The 19,321-nt window shown below is 40.8% G+C and overlaps 1 long non-coding RNA gene across 1 annotated transcript in view; it reads right to left on the bottom strand.

The window, feature by feature from the left end:
- The window catches only part of LOC134549539 (uncharacterized), a 54,487-nt gene that overhangs the window by 16,939 nt on the left and 18,227 nt on the right, over positions 1–19,321 (bottom strand). The window contains exons 4-5 of the long non-coding RNA XR_010080127.1: positions 16,160–16,274; positions 11,877–12,049 (exon numbers count right to left, since the gene is read on the bottom strand). This is a non-coding gene — a long non-coding RNA (uncharacterized LOC134549539). The remainder of the gene's footprint in view (positions 1–11,876; positions 12,050–16,159; positions 16,275–19,321) is intronic.

Below are 19,321 nucleotides of genomic sequence, written 5' to 3'. Positions count from 1 at the left end.
ATTATTTTCTATCTCCACCCATGGTTTGTCACAGAAGGAGGCACCCCTAGGCAGACTGTGTGAAGTTACCAAGTAGACTGAACATCTGAATTCAAGGCAATCTGGAAAAGATCCCTGAAATCAAAGCAGAGAGCCTCAGAAATATGGGCATTTACTCTGGGGATTTTCAAGGCAGAGGGATCTCACGCTATGAATTTCAGCTCTTCCTAATTTCCTAAGCAGCTACAGATCACGTGCATTCAAAATGCTTTAGAAAGGTGAACTCTCAAAAACAAGTTACCATTAAGGGTCAGGGCACTGCTGTCAATCTGCACTAGCAGCAGAGCATCCTGCAGTTCCAGTGGCTGCTCCTGACTTTGATGGAACTGAAAAATGTCACAATTTGCTTTAAACCATCTTTTAGAGGTCAGTGGCATACCTGTGACTTCACATTAGTCACCACAAATCATCACGTGTCAACCTAATTCTAACACCTACAAGGAGTACGTTGCAGAACCTCAATTCTAATTTATTCTTAAAATTTCTGAAGCGAGCTTTGGAGGAAATAGTGCAACTTAAAAAGCTTGTTGATAAAGAGAAAAAGTAAATCCTTCCAATTATTTGCAAAGCAATTATTATCCTCTGGGTACAGCAGGTGCTAAGCAGGGACAGGAATTTGTTTTTCCTGTATACACCCACACCATCTGCCCAGAGCACAGTGGAACATTTCCATTAATTTCCCTGTGGGAGCTTTACCACTACCACACTGAAGTCACAGAAAGAATTTTTAATCCATTTGATGCAGAAGTGGTAGAAATCAGGTGTATATTTTCATAGCTTGTCTAACTGAGGCAATGCAAAAGGTCAGAGACAGCAACTGAAGAAATAACGTTGTGGATAGAGGAGGAAGGAGGTAGAGCTGTTCTAATAAGAGATGGAAATATCACTGCCAGACTTTGTCACACTAAGTAATTAGAGGTAGAAAAATTGTCAAATAGCCCTTCATGCAAATTAAACAATCTCTGGCCTAAGAATTTTAATGGGCATTTAGAAAATGTCAGCTGTGATGGCCCACCTCAGTGACATGTAAGTCAGATCAGCTGTCCCCAGACTAACCCCAAAATGAAGCTGAGTTTTACCACCCCACCACGTGAAAGGCCATGGTTTGTGCTCCCATTATGGTCAAGAGATAATGGTGTATTCTGCTCTCCATGAGCTATGCCACTCACATTTAATTTCAGATCTAAATCCGTCAGTGGCTTCCAACAGCAGTAACTAAAGTTTTATATATGGTTCACTCTGTGGGTTCCTCCTTTCCCTTCAGCAACGCTGCTTCCTCCACTGCAGCAGCTGCCAGGACCCAGCCTAAGCCCTGCAACCAACAATATCACTTCTGTAAGCAACAGAATTAAAAAACAAACCCAATCAAACCCAAACAAACAACCACCACCTCACTGAGAACACAGAAGAAATAAATTAATTCATTTTCCTGCTCGGAGTCTACCACATGCCATGCATTTTTCCATGGCAGAAATAAAACACCTGAGGGGTCTGACCATCCTGTCAGGCAGGCACAGAGGCCAGATGGAAGAGGCAGAGAGAAGCAGTTTTAAATGGGTTAGGCTTCTATAATCAGGGAGAAAACCAGAGAAAACCAAAGGGTGGAAATAAAAAAAAAAAAAAAAGAAAAAAAAAAAAAAAAAGAAAACTGGCTCTGAATAGTAGATATTAACATAAACACTAATTGGCTTATTGCATTTAGTAGCATCTCTTTAAAATGTACTGGGACACATCCATGCTGCCCCTGGAGGAAGGGCAGGAAGGTCTCTGAGGCTCCTTCCTGGCATTGCACATTTTCCTGCAGTCCCATATGTCAAACTGGATGACACCAATGAGGAATCTGCTCTGTCCACCCTGCTCCACACTCACTAACTTTGCACCCACAATCACTCTGGCTGCAGGGCAGTAAGGATGGATACAAGAATAAGTGAATAACTGTCACTGGTTAAAAAAAAAATAGCTTAAATTATAAAAGCTAACAAGCATAGCTGAGTTTGAGTAGATGGGGGAATGTCCAAAACTGAACTTGTGAACTATCAGAGAGAATCCTGACACTGCAGCCTGCCTGCAACAAGTGCAGGCTCCTGTGGGCTACCAGGGCTAAACAAAAAAGTGACACATCCCAAACCCTTCTGAAGAAAGGGACACGAGACAGAACCAGCAGTTAGGATGACACTGTGCCTCTTTACACATACTGGTCTGGAGTTTTCTTCACAGAAAATCTATTTTAAAAACATTCTGAGGAAATAAGGTTGGATTTTTAATTTATCACTGTTCTACAACTCTGGCTGCTTGTAAACTGAACTTGGGTATCATAACTAGTTGTTTGTGTCTTCAGTCAAAAAGCAAAAATGAAATATGGTCAGCTGATTTTCTTAATGATTCAGAACACATTTTTGATATGGATTCCACAGGATTAATAAGTTCATAATTTCACAGTAGGTGCCAACCTGTTTGCAGGCAGTCTTGCTTTAATAGAGACAGAAATGTCTTTTTGCTGTTCTGCATGCTTGCTTCTTTAGGGAAGCTGTAAGAGTCAGCAGAGAATTTAAATCCATCTGAATTCTTACCTCCTAATCTTGGAGAACGTGAGTCAATTCTTGGGACACCAGCTATAAATAAACTACTAAATAGAGTACAGCCATGGATTGACACAAGACAAAGAGGAGCTTTCTGATTTCCTCCCACCCAACCCATTGCATCACAGTAAGAGGGAGAGGGAGTAAAAAAGGAGTGTAGGAAATCAAAGGTTTGCAGCAAGAACTCTCCCTCATTTAACAGTGCACACATCTCCATGTCCTGGGACTCTCATGCTGAAATTTAGGCAGAGAACACTGTAAAGAGGTCGTTTGTCTCTATTTCACTGACAATTCCTGTGCTGGCAGTAGTGTAAACAGCAACAAAAATTTCTTTCAATATATGCCCAGGTTACACAAATTTCTAGGAGGCAGAAATTTGCTGCTCAGCAGAATGCTGAATCAATATATTAGATTTCCCAGGGCGTTTACATCATGTGGGCTGAAGTATTAACAGAATAATAAATTTTGCAGAATGCCTTCAAGGGACAAGCTGCAATTTGACCACTGTTGCAAATAAAGGAATTGGCACTAGGATTTTGAGCCCTCTGCCATAACAAGGAGAGGGAGAGCAGCTACAGCAGCCATCCTGCTGGATTAAGAATCATTCATACTGTGAGTTAAATGTTATAAAACAGCATTTGAGTCATTTACAAGAAAAATTTAAAACCTCTAATGGGAGACTTAAAACCAAAGCCCAACAAGAACAACAAAAAGGCAAGCTCGTTCCAATTTCTTCTTCCCAACAAGTGAATCAAGGCAAATTCCTAACTCCCTGCATAACTCCACTTTATGGTCCATGCACTAATTTGTGCTCTTGTATGAGATGAGGAAGAAAGAAAGGAGGTTTTCTGCAAAGCAGTCACTTCAAAGCTGTTCTCTTTGCCCTGTCAGAGTGATAATGGCATTGTCCTGTCCACCTGCAGACACAGGGGATGCTTTCCAGTTCTCCCTCACTGATTCCTTTAACTCAGCAGCCCAAAACATTAAGGCTCACTCAAGCTTCAAACGTGGTCAATGGCAAGAATGCCTCTGACTCTCTGGGGAATGGCTGAACCCTCAGAAAGATCCTCATTGCAGGTGACAGCAGTGCTAAGGTCCTGCTACGTGGAGCTCCTTGGAGGTCACCCCAAATTAAAACACTTCAATCGACCTAGACTCCATCAAATGAGGGATTAATGGGATTCAGCTGCTGGGAAGGTGTAGAAAGCTGCTCCTGTGAGCTGTTTGCAAGCAGAGCCTCTGAATGAGAGATAACAACTATGCTGATTTACCTGAACTGTGGCCCAAATGCCCTTTGATGTCTCTGTTCCTTAAATATATGAAAGCTCTAGTCTTTTCCTGAAATGCTGTTGAGGCAATTATCTGTAAAACTTATAGGGCACCAAGTCCTTTCTCATTTTTTATCCCAAACTGGACTTTTGCTGGCTCATGCATTATTTTCATGATTTCCTTAAAAACTGCTAAGGTCTTACCTTTTGATTTTTCTTCATTTTTAGCCAAGAATGACGAATTTAGCATCCCTTGTTCTAGAACAGACAGGGAAATGTGTCACCTACATGAGCTTGATAATTAGCTAGAAAACTTATTCCCCTCCTAAATGAAAAATAAATCCTGAGTTTTAACCTAGTTTCTGGTGATCACTGAATACTTGCAGCTAAACCAAGTCTGTGGTGTTTGTTACAGCACCAGCTCCTGTCTCTCACACTGTTTTGTGTGAGACAGCATTCAGGAGTAGTTGTATGAAAATACCCCTGTATTTAGCATTTCTTGCCCTCAAAATATTTAGAGTATATAGCAAGTTTTGGGAGAGAGCAAAAGAAGGTGGGAGGTACCCTTTATCTCTTTATCTTTACATGGGAGCTATTCTTTATCTCTTAAAGTATTAAGACAGCTAAGTAGGAATCTAGGCAGAGAAGCAGAATTTCTGCTGTGGCTTAGAGGATGTGCTCATTCCCCATCAGACATCAGAGCATCACACAGGAACCCTCCCCTGAAAGGCATTGACTCTCCCAGATCCGAGCTCCCAGAAATCTCATTTGATTTATAAATTCAACACTCAGTTTATAATAAAACAACATTTCCTATCTATATGTAAATACATTTCAAATTTTGCAAGGTAAATACCAAGTAGTTTGAGCTGTCCTCCCCTAACATATGCCATCCCCTCAATTTTCAGATGGTAAGACTTTTCTAAAAACACACCACTCTTTCTGGATGTCTTTCCAAAATATAACCCGACCTGAAGCTACAAGTAGGATGCAGCTATTAGTGGCCAAATTCTTTACTTTGGGTTATGCAGAACATCTAATTAAATTATTATAATGGCCACTCTTGGCCTTAAAACAAAAGTACTACAAAACAACACAACATATAACATTTAATTCCCCCTTTCCCCTTCCAAAGACCTCAGGACTAAATTCTTTTCCTGCAGAACAAATGCCAACAGTGTATGCTGTGGTTACAGCAACCCATTCCAGCGAGGTAATCTTATTTGTTCCATTCCTGCAGTGGTTGCAGGGTATTTCTGGGGGTTCTTGGCTTACAAATCAGGACACACGAATGTCACTCTTCTTGTTCCACGAAGCATGTGGTGCTCGGGGTGTGCAGGATTTGATGCTGCAGGCTGGTTTTCCTCGTGTGCCTCCACCTTCTCCTTCTGCCTGGGGACATGAGCCAGCGTGGGCTGCTTTGTTTGCTTTAAAACCAGCTGCTCTCAAGGCTAAGCTCAGCCATGACACAGCCAGGTATCCTGGAGGAGGGCACAGAGTCTAAAACTCTGGAAGAGAACTCCTGGGAGAAAGGGCAGCTCTTCCCTGGCAGCCCTCCCAAAATGATTGATAAAAGGCTGCTACCTTCACCTGCCCTCCTCACCGTATTTTCTTGGTTTAGATTTCCTTATATCTGCTCATAGGCTCAGAAACTTGCTCTGCCTGGCATTATTTATCATCAACAGTATCATTCTTGCAGGAGTTGTGCTACCAAGGTATTAAAATGGAACATTGTGCTTTAATGCACACTGCATCCCAGCCATAAGCAGCAAGCCAAGTTTACAGAGCAAGGCAAAGCTTAGCCCTTGTGCAATGCCACTGGATTTCTTGATTCAAATAGCCAGATTTGGATGGGGCAGAAATCAATTAAAATCCACTTTCTGGCCCAAAGCTTCCTAAGGACAAAATCTCATTGACATGTTTGCCTCCTGATAAGATTGAAATTGCACCAAGCAATTGCAGTGCTGGAATAAGACTGAGAAATCCTCCTGTTCTCCCTGAGTCCAGCTCCTCACTCACTCCAGACACTGCAGTTACTAATCAATGCCAGTTTGATTTCACATTAATATCCCAGTTAATCTTGATGATTTCTGCTGGTGCACTCTTTTTACAAATCTCTGGTGTGCACACAGTGGCTGCAGAGACATAAGATTAATAACAGTGCAAGATAAAGTCAGAGGTGGTCATTTATTCTGATTTGTCTTGTCATGTGGGCAATAAAACCATTCTTGCCAAAAGTAAATGTGCATAGAAGTATGTTTTATGTATCTTGCAGCTAACTCTTTGCTAATTCTTATGATCAAAACCAATCTACAAGAGCACATTTATTACTAACATTTATCCCACAGGATGGATTTCCCTCCTTAAACTGGCTACTGACTTAAGTAATTACAGGGGAAGTTTAGGAGTTGAAATTTTACTTTGTGTAGCACCTTTGGATCCAACACAACCATTTGACTGACAAACACAGAGTATCCTTAACTCACTTTGGCCCTTGGCACTGAGATAAAGAAAAGAAGCTGTCAGATTTACATAGTCAGTACGTAAATTACAGCAGATCAAAAAGGAAAAGCTCTTCTTGCCATTCTTCCCTCAGTTTCCTATTCCAGCCCTTTCCTGTTAGCAGGATTTCCCAAGTCATATAAAATTTATTAGAGGTTGATGGAGTATATACATGCCTTTCACATGCAGAGGTGCTGCTGGACTCTAGACTGATCAAACCAAAGAGGATCAACCCACAGCCTCAGGGAGGGCAGTGAGGACATTTTTCTTTGAATCACAGTAGGAGGGATCAGGGAATTTTCCTTTCTCTTGGAGAAAAAGAGTGATGCCCAATAGATTATCCAAGACCAACAGGAGAATTAAGTGGGCAGCCAGAGAGGAAACCAAATTTAAAAAGGGAACTGTTAATCATTCCTTGTGTTAGTTAGTCACACAAAAAGAAAGGAAAAATTACAGCTGGATATCAAGTCCTCCAAGGTGTCTACAGATGAGCAGCAGCAGATCAGGTTGCCCCTTTCCATCAAGCAGAGCTCGTTTGCTGAGCTCTGACACACAGGATTAGTTCTGTGCCAGAATACAAAAAGGTTCCATCTGAAGTTTCCTGGTTAATTCGAAGTGCATACATGAGGTGAGGTCTCTGCTTGCAGATCATCTGGCTGCTTACAGATCTCTGGGGGGTGGATGGCCCCTAAGGAAAATGCTCATTTCTTTATTTACCCCTTCCAAACAGTGCTGATCACCCAGACCAGCCTAACCCCAGGTCTGTGCAGATCATCTCTGTTTACTGAGGCAACTGCCAACACAGCAACTAGAAGGAGAAGCCATCTGCTGCCAGGCAGTCTAAAAGTTTCACTGTGCCCAAGGTCACTGATGAGAAGAAAGCACAGCTCTCTGGTGTGAACCTGTTGATGTTAGCAAAGTCCTAGGAGTGCCTGAAGCTGAGCAGAGAGTTCAGGGCTGATCGATTCTTCTCCTCATCCCTTTCACAAATCAAAGGCTTGGCAAGAGAGACTTTGTTATTCTTCCCACACCCTTTTAATTTTCACATGCTTCTCTGTTTCTTGGCTCTGGCTGGGACCAAGAGCAAGGGCAGGATGCTCTCGTCTTTCCAGCCTGACTAGAAAAGGGAAATATCAGAAATCTAACGAAAAGCATGCCCTCTGGAGATTTCCAGCCCAGTTTGGCAGATGCAGCTGTAGCTCAGATAATCAGCAAGGCTTCTGGGTGCTTACTCGATGGGAAATATTTGGTTGCTCTGAAACACTGTTTAAGGCATGCATGAAATAGGGTTGTTGCTGTGGATAAATGGACTCTGTCCACCTAAAATCTGTATTTTCAGCTCAGCTTTACGAGGTGTTAGCACTCAACATTCCGATGTCCTCACCGCTCACCAGCACCTCTCATTTTCTAAATGATCTGACCCCGGGAGAGGTGCACTCAAGCAGGTTTGTTTTGCTTAAATAGCCCCACCACCGAGAGAAACTGCTCTTTAATTCCCAACCACAAAAAGGCTGCTCATCAGCAGGCATTTTTAGTCTGTGCCATCCAGCTCGTGCTTTGCTGCAGCTCTCCTCTCTCCTGTCCCTCCTGCTCCTGCCAGCTCCACACTCTGGCTGCAGAGGGCTCCCAGCAAACCCAGCACCAAATGCTCTGGAGAATTTTGCCCTTATTTAGTGAAAAGGTCTTGGACTGATGAGCTCAACTGGGTGCACAGCAAATAGCCACAGGCATTTCCCAGGCTTTATTTAACACCCTTAGATAGGTTTGTTTTGTTAAAGCTGAGCCAGTCTAAAGCCTTTTGGGTTGGGGTCCTGTGCAAAGTCAGCTCTAAGGAGAGGAAATCCAAGTATCTCTAAATAGATACTGATGGGTACCAGGTGATCCATGATCATTTAAATGGATTTTCTAGCACATTCTTGCTTGACATAATTAACTGTTCTTGTTATTCTGTTATGCTACAGTGGCCAGCCATATGGTAGCTCACACGTTTTTGGAATGGGATTTTTTAATTACTATTATTTTCAATCCTTTTTTACTCTAGTACAGAACATACATTACATGATAAATTACCTATATATTGCCTTAATAAATTGACATTTAGATCTAGCCAACACAGAGTAATTTTCCTAATTAAATGTCAATATGTGCCCAAGAGTACAGCTCTTCAACATTGCAAATGTCACAAATTAGCAAACAGGCAGAGCCATCTATGGCTCTGTTTCTCCAGATACCAAGGAGAAATTCTGCTGCTCATCTCCCATGACAAAACTGGGGGAGAGAGGGGAGAGGCAGCAGGAATTTAGTGACCCACCAGAGGAGCAGCAGCCACTCTGGGGCCCCCTTCCTGCAGCACTCCACAAAAACTCATTTCTCCTTCAATATTCCCTGCTGGAAAGTTTTCTTGTCAACTACAGCACACAGTGAGGGGAGCTGAAGCTTGAGCAGGGGTGTTGTTAGAGGATGTCAGCTCTGAGCTCAGCATCATCACAGGAGATGGCCCAGCACTGAAGTGTTCCCCAAACACAACCTTAATCCTAAGGGGTTTGAACAAACCCTTTGGTAATGTTTCCAGTTGTTTTGGCAAAGAAAGATTTGTAGCAAAGAAAAAACTCTTTTCTTCAGTCTGTCCCTCCCCTGAGAAAGAGAAAGGATTCAGTCACCTTGGAGATGGGAATCCATCGACCACTGTGCAGGTAAAACATTTCATTTCATCTGTTACACATTTTGTAACAGTGCAATTCAGCAATTCTAGTTCCTCATTCTATAAAGACGATCTGACCTCAGTCCCCTTGGGACAATTCACCTACAGCACTTTCTCCAACTTTGTTTCTTTGTAACTCTTGGTCTTGAGCCCCTTGAATCCCCTGATGTCAAATCCCAGCATTTTAGTGCCAGTTCAAGTTGATGTATCAGCCCCACAGAAATGAATCAATAAAGATGCATTCTGCTGACAGCCCTAATCAAGTGAATTGATACAGTGACTTATTGCTCACCATGCTGGGATATTGGACAGATTTTTCACTGCCATTACTGCTGAGTTTCTGCTGGTTTGGTTTTTTTTTTTCTGCCTTCATCACACCTGTAAAACACTACCCATTGTAATTTTTAATTAAATAGACTTGCACACGAATAATTTCAAGAAAATGTGATTTCACGTTGTGACTGCAGGCAGTTTGCAAGTTGTCCACGTCTTCAGACTGACTCTGAGGAAAACCGAGAATCTGAAGCCGTGCAGAAATCACAAATCTCTGCAGGACAATTCTGCCCTTGAAGATTCCCGAGGGCTGCTCTTGCAAACCCACTCTGCAGTGCCACCTCCTGACAGGCAAGGGCTGCTCGGGCCAGTCTGGCTGTGGAAAGCCATGCAGGGGTATTCCCTGGGAACATTTCTAATAAAGCTTTATATATAAATATATCTATATTTGCCTGTTTTGAAGAGGCAGGACTCAAAGCACTGCGAGGAAAGGCTCCGTTTCTCATTGCAGCATCCTCTCAGGGTATTTCAGAGTTATCCTGGCTCCTCTCTCTACATGGTTATGGGATGTCACCAATTAAAAATGCACCCTGGGGAAGCCACCTTTGCTGTGCCTGCCTCCCCAGAAGGCAGCTACTCCAGCAGACATCCCTTCAGAAGCTTTCTTCAGCTGCTGCCTAGTCCTGTGGAAACCCAGTCCTCAGAGATCCTTTGTTGTTCCAAAAGCCCTTCAGCTGCCAGCTCTGTGCCCACCACGAGCCCCAGGCACATCAGCATCAGGTTTTCTGATATTCTGGACCCTGCTGGTCCTTGCAGAGCACACAAAACAGTGAGCTTTGCTCCAGACAGTTTTGAGAGAGTCAGAGGATGATGTTTTTCCTCTGTTCTCATGCAAATCCTGAATTCTTTCTCCCTGTCTTCTCTTCAAACATTTTTCCTCTTAGTTATTTGCTGACATAAAGGAGAGAACGAGCATGAATTTTACCCAGTGTTTAAAGAACTCGGTGCATAGGAGGGTTGTGATGTAGTTTCACTAAATAATTAACCCAAAATAGTGACAGCAGAAGTCTAAGAGAACCACCCACACACGCCAGGATTTCAATCATTTTCCTCAGATCTAATTCAAGATAGAAAAGAGAAATTCACTTCTCTAGCTCCCATGTAGAAGCAATTTGTCTTCATTCTTTAAATAAAGCTATTCAAATCCATCAGTGCCTAAAACTAAAGAAAAAAAACAATTCACAAGTGTGGGGAGAAAAAAACACCTAATCTTCCCAAATACCCATTAACATAACAACCCTCATCCAATTTCTAGTGCTAAATAATCAGTGTTCTGCTGTTAAAGTTTATTCTTATTTTTGTAGGAAGCTAAAATGTCTCCTGATTTCTGGAAAGCTGCATGCCTAATTCAGTTCTGGACTCCAAATCCTGCCAGACAGCCCAGACGATTGAGCAGAGACCATCACAACTCTTCACCATTTTTGTGACATTTCTTCCCCTGCTATTGAGATGATCTAGAAAGATTTTCTAACACATAGGAGTATAATGGAACTCACATTCTTGCTCTAGCAATAAACAGGCCTTGGAGACTTCATTGAAAGGTCGTCTTTAAAAGCAAGTCATTCTGCAATGTACGAAATCAAACTTAGATTTTATTAGGAATAATCTTTGGTGGGAAAAAACAACATATGAGTGAAATGCTTTAGGGCTTATCTGGAGTAAAATCGCAGCAAAATAATTAAAATTTGGCCTTTGGAAGGCTTTTCTTGTAGAATCATGCTACACAATGAAATTCAATATAAAATATATTTTGGGATAAATACTCATTTCCTCATCAGGATTTCAGCAGTTCCAGGAAATAAAACTATTATTGATTAAATAGACTTGAATTGTTTAATAGCTTCTCTTTTCAAAAACAAAATTCATCTAACTCTTCTGATTATTGGTTTTGACCAAGTTAAAGGACTTTTTCCACCCTTCCATTTCAGAAAGAAAATTATTACAGTGTTCAGCACACATCCATGTTCCTTTAAGGAGAAACTCCTTTCTGGCACAAAGATCCTCAGCCAAAGATTTAGCACTGTGCTGACCTGATGCTAAATAAGAGTTCTGGATAAGGAATTTAAACAGAACAATTGTGCCTCTCATGCACTGCAGCAAGAAGTTATGGATCAAATAATGGGCTCCAAAAATATTTGGAAGGAATAAAAAATTGAAATGTGCCTGCACAATGTTTTTCTCTTATATATAGAACCAGTGTATTTTATATTTTAATGGGATTAAAATACAAAAGGTCAAAGATAAGAAAAGATAATCATCTAGGCTTTCTGTTAACTTATTTTGATATCACTGAAAATGTTAATATAGTTAAAGTTATAGGAAAGTTAATCCTACGTAAAAGAAATGGCAGTCTACATCAGTCCTATTAATGACTTCATTTAATACTTTTATTTTAGACTACTTCTGAGAAGATTTCCTTCGAAGAAAGGAAAGGCAGTTGAGAAAAATTATTACCTTTTTTTCAGAAGCAGAAAATAGACTTGCTTATCCATATTGACAATGTAGACTTCCAGAAAACCATGTAATCGTGGAAAATTGTCATCTTGTCAAAATTGCAGCAAACAAAAGAGATGTGAATCCTCCTTGCAGTCTTTTCTTGTCTTTGTTTTTTAACAAAGAAAGGAGAACTGGAAAAATGAGCAATGTTTTCATTAGATATCACCAGGTTTAAATTTCAATAATTGATTTAACCACACCTAAACCCCAAGATTTACAGTTAGGAAACTCTTACAGGAAACAACTAAGAGATTCCCAGCCCAAGATTAAAATTGGCAAACTCAGTAAAGATGCTACCCATCAGAACACCAAGACTGCTGAAAAAAAAATTAGTAGGGAGCAATAGAAGTGCACCAAGATATATTTATGAACACCTTCAGGTAGGCCCACAGCTTCAAGGAAAAAGGCAAAGAAAGGTTTCCCCCACATTTTCCAGGGAGGAGCCCTGATGCCCAGATTTCAGAACAGATTTTTCTAAAAACACATTCTCAATCTGCAATATCTGATTTCAGCTCATTTCAAACCCAGGTCTGTTTGGAGGCCTTGCTTCTTTAGCTTTTGCATTCTTTCAATTCACTTGGACTTACCCTTGATACATGTAATTTTTAGTGGTTTTTTTAAACATTAGGCTTTTGCATACAAGGTTTTTTCCACTTCATTTGCAAGGTCAGAAAGCACATCTGCATAAACTATTTACTAATGGCACAAGAAATCTGAAAGTCACCAACAATAAGAGGAAAAACACTGGGGGAAACAGAAAGGAAGGAAAGAACCTTACAGCCATTAGGGAAGACTAAAGAACAGGAATAGCAGCAAGCCAGTATTACCTAAAAATTGAAAATAGGGAACTACATCCAAGGGATTCAGGGACATTCAGATTCTGGCTGCTTGAATGACACCAGCCTCAGGAAAGGTACAATTCCTTTGCACAAAAGCTGACATTAAAACTGATCTTGTATTTTCCCATCTCCCACTCCTACAAATCCATGAGTTCTTTCCTTTCTTTAAAATAATAATGATGACAAAAAGACTTCCCAAGCACAGCCATGTGCAAAGCATCATTATTTCCATCTAAAATAACACTGGCTGATCAGCAAACCTACAAGGTTCACCTTTGGGAAAAAGCAGAGGTGCTCTCTGTGCAATCCCATTTATTTTCAGTCAGAATTCTGTGGGGTGGGGATTGCCAGCAGCACTCTCCTCTCCCTTCCTGGGCTGTAAGAGATCAGCTGTCCCTGAAGGAGATGGGGGTTTTTGCCAATCAAGATCCCAATAAGAGCACAGAGGAAGGATGTGATGTTTCTGGTGTTTTCCATGCCAGTGTCCCAGTTTTCCCTGTCCCAGAATGTGACCAATATCCCAATAACAGCACAGAGGAAGCACGAGATGTTTCTGGTGTTTCCATGTCCCAGCTTTCCCTGTCCCAGAGTGTGAAATCTGCTGGGCTCTCCTCAAGCCCTGCCATGCTCGTTCCTGCTGGCACAGGATTTGAAAACGGCTTTTTTCCTTCACTCCCCCCAAACTGAGGCCCTGATATTTCCCCTGTTTATTTCTCCTTCTGCCTCTGCTGGAAATACCTTTAGTACTCCCCTTGCTTTTCCCAAGGGAATATCCCTGTAACAACAAATCTCAGTGGGATTTCATTTTAAAGGCTTTCCCTGAGCAACAGCCTCATGCTGCTCTAACACCTTTTCAAAAGTTTTGCACATCCAGAGAAGCTTCTGGCCCAGCTGAAAATGCCCACATTTCATTAGGAGGGTGAGTTTGAAGCAGAATTGACACTTCTGAGTGCAGATCCTCACTCCCTGAGCAGTGTCAAAGGTAACACCAGAGGAGGGACACAGATGATGCAAACGGGTTGGTGGCAGAAGTGAGAGCAGTTTAATCAGCCTGCTGTCTGCAAGTCAAATTTGGCTTTTCAGAAAACTCAGGGATCAGCACACACTTGGGAAGCCTTGGAAATGGAGGAGGTACAAACTAAAATGGGATAAAGTGATCCTTTGGAGGTGGTTGTTGGTTTATTGCATGGATTTCAAGAAAGGCAGGAATTATATTTACTCTTTTTCTTTTTTTCCAGTTGTTCAAATAATAACTTAAAGTACTACATTAAATGCCCCATACAAATAGTGTTTTTCTGTTTTAATTTTGGCCCAGGCCCCTCAACAGCATCCTGCTTAAGGAAAAAAAGGATTTTGTTTTCAGATTTCTGAGCTCAGTGACATTCTTGAGGTCTGTGTTCCTTCTCAAGTTATGCTCCAAAGAATGTCTAGGGTTTGGTGGTGAGATTGTGAAGTTTGAGAATATGAACCATCAGCTGAGGAGAAAGAGAAGAGGAAGGATTAACTGTAGGAATGACTCTGCAAACTGAGACCCTGCTGCAATCCAGGGAATTAAAAACTGTCATGGAAAAACAAGCTATAGGAGAGCTAAAAAACAACTTGGGAAAAATTTTGTTTAATGAAACCAAAACTGTTAAGGATAAGAGGTAAAAACTCCTCTACAGAGAAATTAAAAATATACAAGCTTACTCTGAGTTAGAAGAAAGTAAAATTAAAAATATACAAGCTTACTCTGCGTTAGAAGAAAGTAAAATGCAGGAGTTGTGAGTTTCAGAGCAAATGGTAATTCTGTATTACTGCAGCTTCAAGCTGGGTCTCTTTTTTCCAGGGTACCAAGATTCTGTGCTCTTAAAACCTCAACTCCCCTGCACCTCTGCTCTCAGTTATTTTTCGCTGGTGCTCCAAGTTTATGAATCAACTGGTGAAATCAGGGAGGAAGAGTAGCTCAGCAAAATATGGTGGTAATTCTGTGATTCACTCCCTTTAGACACAAGAATGCCATCATCATCCTCCGAGGCATTTCAGATGCACTGAGCCCATGTCCAGGGGTAATCAGGGGCCCATTGAAAGGGAACTGAGTGAGTCACCAGGTGGGACATTTCCACCTCCTCACAGTGGAATAAACCAGCACTCAGCCCAAGATAAAGAATAATCCCATCTTCCCCTCTCCTTCCCCATCTATCACATATTGAAAGTCATTGTCATTTCCTTCAATATATATTTGGCCAAAGAAAAGAAAAAGAAATGAAGAAATATCATTTTTCTCTGCTGATTTCTCAGTTAAGAAAGAGCTTGGAGTGCCTGCCCTATTTCCTGCATCAGGGCTTTAAGAGCCTTCAGGAAATGATCCTGAAGCGCATCAACAGAACAGAAACAAAATGCTCCAAGTCCTGAAGGTGCTGACTTCTGAAAGAACAGCAACACAGCTGACAGGGGCTTATTTACCCTGTCAGGAAAACTGTACAAAATTCTCACCCTGCTTTGGTACTGTGGGGCTTCAGAGGCTCTCAGCAGCCAAGCATGGAGTGTTTGCTGTGAGGGGCCAGGAACTTTCATTTCCATTCCAAAACTCACTTCTCCAAATTACAGAAAACACTGCCAAGCCAAGAATCACTCTGGCTCCAAATGCTAAGCTTATTAACTGTGGTATTAAACAGCACATGAAATGTGTGTGATGAGATTTACCACACAACTCTTCAAATCATGAGAGCTTCTGGGAACAGAAGAAACCCTCTCTCAAATTTATTTCTTTACAGTTCAGCTCAGAAAAGTTGGAATTATCCTCAATCTTTGAGTACAAAAAAAAAAATCAATTCCAAAAATGTTTCTAAACACAGACTTGTGGGATTCATCAATATAAAAATACATGGGTTTTGTAAGGCTGTCCCAGAGAACATAGACTCTCTTACTGAAGGAAAGACAAGATGGTCTAGAGAGTAGCTGTTTGTTCCCTCTCTTGCAGACATCATTCCCAATTTCATCATAACAGTTCTTTTTTGAGATATAATCCTTGATAAATAATTATGACTAATGATAAATAATTAAGGAAAAAAATGTCACCTTACTTCTCCACATATATCTCCAGTAAGATAAACACAATGTTGAACAAAAAGGAATGTGGCAAATTTTACAGGAGTTTGAAAAAAAAGGAAATAAAGCATTCAATGAATAAAAATGTTCATTTGCTTACATTTGGATCTTCTTCCTAGCCAAGGAAGAGGGAATAACCCCTAAATCCAAAGATAATCATGGTGAAACTTCAGTGACTTGAAATTTAGAAAATGTACCCAAAGATTCAGCCTGTTTCTGTTCAAGGAATAAGACAAGACAAGGTGATACAGGGAGTAGCATCTTTTCACTTTGTTTGGCTTGCTTCACTTATTAGGGATTCTGGAAACTTACCCGACTAAGGTTTGGTACTTATTGACTTATTTACTGTTGGAAATACAATTTACTTTGATGGGCAGAAGCTCTGAACACCTCCAGACTTCAAAACAGCCACAGCCACCTGGAAAAACTAAAATACAATCTCTGTGTCAGAAAACTAACAAACAAAAAATTAGAAAAAAACCCACCAAAATCAAACAACAAAAAAACAAACCAACAAAAACACTCCCAACCAAACCAATAAACATCAAAACAATTTCTTGGTAGCCACAAGCAAGAATAAAGGGATATGGCACCATGAGAGTCTCAGGACAAGGGGATTTACACACAGGGCACAATTTACAGTGCTCAGCAGCAGCCTGTCCAAAACCCTCCAGGCACTCTGGTGTGTTCCCTCCTCTTTTCCCCAGATTTATTTTCAGCTCAGGGGTGTAATTTTTTTGTTGACACATTTCCTGCAGGTTTCACATGAATGTCCCATCAGGACCCAGCAGGAGAAGAGCCAGCCCTGTTTGGATTTCAGACTGACAGGAAGCTCAGTCCTTCCATTCCTGTGTCAGCTGGGGCAAAGGCAGATTTTTATCCCTTGACCTGTTTGCAACATGTCTTGAGAACTGGAAAAGAAATGAGAGCATCAGGAAGTTTTACACGAGTTGGAAAAGAGAAAGGAAAAGAAGTCGTAGAAAACAGAGAGAAAGAATCCAATGCACAGCCACAGTGCAATCAAAAAAATGAAATAAATCCAACCCACCAAACCACTACATCCTTTTAAAAAAGTCAGTTTTTCCAAGTACAGAAGAACTGAAGTAAATCAAGTACAAAGTTCGTGATGTGGAGTATGAAATTTACTGCAGCTACCACAGCACTGAGTAAAAAGAAATCAGCATTGCCAGTAGCAAAATCCAACCTGCACTTTGAATACAAAATTATGATCACACTGTTGGGCAGCCAAGAGAAGCACTCACCTGCTGGGCAGAATTTCATCAAATAAATTTTATTTCCTTGAAAAAAAGAAATTGGAAGCTCATGATATCTACAGCTAGTCTTAATGCATGATTGATTTCTTCATCTGAAACTATTCTAGTGCATGTGTGTACCCAGGGCTGCAGGGCAGTTAAATGCAGCAAGGACAGAAACATTGACTTTGGAAATCAAGCACCTTCTCCATGTGAGCACCTAAGAGCATCCTGGTTTAGAAACCACCACATTATCCTAAACTCCTCCTGCACCAAGTCATCCCTGAATAAACCCACTGAAGTCAATGGAAATATTCTATTTGTTAAATTTCAGTTCATGAATTCAGCAATCCAAATTGCTGCTTGTTCAGCAGAAATTTGCAAAGGTAAATGGGAAGGCTCCCTCTTTTGTAAAAGGAAAAAAGAAATTAAAATCATAGCTGCAAGTAGGAACATTTTGATAAAGCTTAAAATATTAATTTGCATTTTCTTCCAGACACAAAGTGTTTGCAACTGATTGATAACTTGCATTGTAATAATTTTGTTCCACTTGAAGCAAGACCAATTTCAAGTTGGTATTTCTTTACCAATGTGACTCAATAATTGGGGAAGGGGACTGAAGTCAGAGAATCCAGCTATAAATGCTGCCAGATTCACTAATAAACATATCTTGATTTATCAGTGAATACAATGACAGATTCATGCAAGATATGTTGCCTATCTGGAATGATTCAAAGGGATAGGCATCCTTCTATAGATATATATAGGGATAGGGGCTGCGAATGCTTACAAATATTTAAATAGATGTTTACTGGACAAATAAAACAGCTCTGCATATTTCTACAGACTAATTTTCATTATTTCAGCGGGATATTAAAAATTCCTGTTCTGTAGATTAGTGACAGCTCTGTTTCAACTGGTAAAAGGAAAAAAAAGCACTGGTGCACTTGAAATATCCTGATTACTCAACTGATTTTATCTCAGACTCTTGTATAATTAATATATGTTATGGAATAAGTAAAAAAAGAACAATTCAACAGAAGTCAGATAAAAGTCATATGGATGGGGAGTCTAGATAGCAAAGGTCAAAATATTTTAGAGATCAGTATAACAATAACTTTTTTACAGTGCTTTCAATCTACATTTAATATTTTTCTGTCATTGTTACAATTTAATGAGCTTATCCAAAGGTCAGTGAAGTCAGAGAGAACCTTTCCATTCACATGCACAGGTTTTGGATTCAGCCAACAGCTTGACAAGTACTCTGGGACAATTTTGGGTGAAATCAACTGCATAAATGAAGGCTTAAGCATCTCTAATGAAGCAATGTGGATTTCAAATTGCAGAGAGTCCTCAGACAAAGGGTGAAGAAACCTGGTCATCTATCCCTGGAGGCATAGTCACTTTTGTATTTTTCCAAAAAATGCTGTAAATATCATAATTATATTGCTTAAGCAGCTTTAATAAATAGAAATAAATAGCAAACTGCATTCACAGGTTTGGGGAGAAGGAAGGAGGAGTTCAGTGACAGGTACCAGCACTGAGAGGCTTTGCTCAACTCACATTCTCAGAAGGGTGAGAGCAAAGATGCAAATATAATATCCAGTAGCTTCCAGCATGGTTGTGCTCATTGTCAAAGGACAAATAGGGTCCATAAATCTAAGAATATTCTCATGTCACCTTTTAAAAATTATTTGGTGAAGTTCTAGGACCTACAGAATTCAATAAATCAACAACATCTTCATTTTTCATTGCCACTTACAGCAACAAAGTGAACTTCTAAAAAAAAAAAAAAAGAGAGGTAACTAGATAAAGAAATCATAGTTTCTATTCTATAAAATGTTTTTAACTGAGTTTCCTCTGGCATTCACCCTTTCCCACAGCTCAGCAGATCAGATGACCAGAGGTTCTCATGCAGGAAGGTGCCATGGAGAGATTTACTCCCAACGTTCTCTGCCAACAGGATCTGTCTCCTCAGGGCTAAATCAAACACACCAATGTGCATTTTCCCCACAGCAAACTTCAGAAGCAGCTCTGAGTCTCAGGCTGAGCAGAGCTGAGCTGCACAGGGTGATGCTGGGCTGCACTCACATTAATGCACTGGAGCTGGATTAGGAGATCAAAGCGGCCGCTGTCAAAACCCATCTGTGTGCCCCGTGTGCATCTCAGGGGCTCTCCCTCAGAGCAGCCCCAGAGAGGCTCTGACCCACAGCCCTGAGCC

The sequence above is a fragment of the Prinia subflava genome, chromosome 4 (assembly GCF_021018805.1).
Source record: "Prinia subflava isolate CZ2003 ecotype Zambia chromosome 4, Cam_Psub_1.2, whole genome shotgun sequence".
Lineage (NCBI taxonomy): Eukaryota > Metazoa > Chordata > Aves > Passeriformes > Cisticolidae > Prinia > Prinia subflava.
The sequence above is the reverse complement of the archived record's forward strand: the minus strand, read 5'-3'. Positions and strand labels throughout refer to the sequence as shown.